The following is a 2,978-nucleotide window of genomic DNA, read 5'->3' on the forward strand; positions in this document are numbered from 1 at the left end:
GAAATGAAAGTGCGTGTACAACCTTTTGGCCAGTTAAGATAGCCATTGAATGTTGACATGGATTCTCTCATAATATTCCAGGGACCCTTGGCTGGCTTCCAGGAGGCTGCTCAGACCTGCATGCATCATCTGAGGGCCACCCTCACTCCCTCAGCATTGCAGCCTCAGTATCCTGTTATGTGCCTGATACTGTGAACTGAAGAGAAACACAAAGGCTGAGACATATATTCCCTGTGCTCACAGGACCTATGTTCTGGTTGGAGGAGACAAAAAAAAAAAACATTCATACAAATGCAATAACTACAATTTGTAATAACTATTGCAAAGGAATCAGAGAAGAAGCTAAACTAGAGAGCAAGACAATATCTACATCCCAGGGGTGGTCAAAGAGGGCCTCTTCGTGCAGCTGACATTTAAGGTGAGACCTGAAGCTGTGACTCTAAGCCCTGGTTGAGAAGCTTTTTAAAAATACCAGTACCTAGGGAATTCCCTGGTGGTCCAGTTGTTAGGACTCTGCACTCCCACTGCAGAGGGCACGGGTTTCATCCCTGGTCCGGGAATACAATTCCACATGGGGAACTAAAATCCCGCATGCAGTACAGTGCGGCCAAAAAAACCCAAAAAACAAAAAAACAGTACCTAGGCCCCACCCCCAGAGATTCCAGTTTAATTTGTCTGGGTTGGGACCTGGGCATCAATATTAACTCCCCCCCCACCATCATTCCAATGTGACGCCACCGCTCTAATGATGAAAAAGAGGAACCTAAGGGGAGTAGAAGGAAAGACATTCCAAGCAGAGGCACTAGTATGTGCAAAGACCCTAAGTTGGGAAAGAGCTTGGCGTGTTCAAGGAAGTGAAAGAGGATTGATGTGTCTGGTGTGTGATGATGGCAGGAATAAGTGGTGGAAAATGAGTATTCTCAGAGATGGCCACCCAACTACTAAGGCCATAAGAGACTCTTACATGAGCTCAGGCATCAATTTGTTAATGTGCTGGAAGAACTCAATCTGGCAGGTGAGAACATTGAGCCCTCTGATATGCACATATCTCCTTTTAGAAAATTCTCCCGGGAAAGTCAGATCACCATCATAATGTTATTAGGTAAGCAGAACATATGGCTCGTGGATACTTTATTTATTTACCTCTAGGTTGGGTCGTCAAGAAAGATTTAGGGCAGCTTATAAAAACACATACACCTTAGCAAAATAAAGCAAATTAAAAACAAGAAATGGAAAGATGAGACCAAAAGAAATGAAGACAAAAATTAAGCTAAAACCAGGGGTGAGGTTGATAGAGAAAATGAAAATGCCATGTTCTAAGCGTTTAAGCAACTGGTGTGAAGAAGCAAACACTACCACATAGAAAACTGAGCACCCACTGAATAACCATGAGCACACTGCTCAGGATGGTGAGGGCTTCCTGGCTCCCCGGTGCTGAGACTAAAGAGAAACTTGGCTCCTGGATTCTAATGGGAGGACATCACAACTGAAGTGAAACATCATCCTGAGACTAAACACTGCCAGCGGCACGTCTTTTGAGATGGTTCCTTACATTTTTCCTCAATGTAGGTTGATTTCATCTCATGAAAGAGTTGACTGAAAGCAATCCCAGGGTGCACGTAGGGGAGGGTGTGTGGAGGGATTAGTACAGTGTGTGCTGCCCCATATCCTGCTTTGATATGCCAGTTTAGTGGAGAGATGAAAATAGACTTCAGAAATGCTTCTGAAAGTTCAGGATAAAATCGTTTTCTCATCCAAGCTTCCAAAAGCTTTGAGGCAGCAAAGAGGTGAAAATGGATGTAGCTCCAGCAAGAGATTCAGTGGTTTTGTCAGTGCCCCGGTGTCCCTTGAGAAAGCAGAGGCACCGGGCAAGGACAGACAGCTGCCCACGGGGGCAGCCCCCCTCCACCTCCAGGAGAAGGCGAGACTCTGCCCTTTGGGAAACAAAGAAAAAGCACTACAAGCACAGTTTGTAAGTTCAGGGCCTCGGACCTTGTGCATTTTCTCCACAAACGGCACACATACTCCAGGGCGGGGTAGATGGGGTGTGTCCGCAGGCCCAAGCACTCCCACCATGCCCTGCAAGGTGCTGGGAAGGGCATGGCTGTCTGGCTGCAAGATGCCCCTTTCCCTCTTGGCTCCCAGCTAACACCCTTGCCTCTTGTGATGGACCCGCTCTGTCTGTGTATGTAACTGTAGTTTTAGATGTAGGTGGAGTCAGGCTTTGTGCTGCCTTTTAACAGACAAGGGTAGTGGGGACGGAGATGTAGAAAATAACCTAAAATACATGTACACACTACACGCTCACACACACACACACACACACACACACACACACACACACACACATATGCAAACCTCTGGGTGTTTCAGTTCTGATGCTATATAGTCCAGCCTTGGGACAGAAGTGAGGGGAAATCCTGGGGATTCAGTGGTGGGAAGGAAGGAAACGATGGGTGTGGAGGTCCCTGTAGAATCCGGCCCCTTGTTATAAGCCATATTGAGGAAGTCTTCCGTAACAATCTCACAACCCACTGTGAGCCGGGCTAGTGCCCTCCCATGAGCTCCCACAGCACCTCCTCTTAACCCTGCCAGGCACTCACCAAACAGCCCTGTCATGTCCCGCTCAGAGGCCCTTGAGGCCCAGGGCCTGGCCTTGCTCACTCGTGCATCTCAGGCACTAACTAGTCAGCTACGAAAGAACCATTTGCTGATCCATAGATTGATTCTCTCATCTGACCCTCACAACAGCCTTATGTGGTAATCATTCTTAACTATATAGTTTACAGCCAAGGACACCTCAGCTGGCTAAACAATTTGCATGAAACCACATGGCCCCCAAAGAACAAAGATTCACCCCGTCCATCCGTTGTGGCTGTTCACTCTGCTGGTTCCCAAGGGGGAGAGCTGGGCTGCTTTGGGAACAGAGAGGCAGCCTAGCCTTAGCCACAGGTCCATTTTGTCTCTCCTGAGCACCC

Source organism: Delphinus delphis, chromosome 5 (genome assembly GCF_949987515.2).
Source record: "Delphinus delphis chromosome 5, mDelDel1.2, whole genome shotgun sequence".
In the NCBI taxonomy this organism is placed as follows: Eukaryota; Metazoa; Chordata; class Mammalia; order Artiodactyla; family Delphinidae; genus Delphinus; species Delphinus delphis.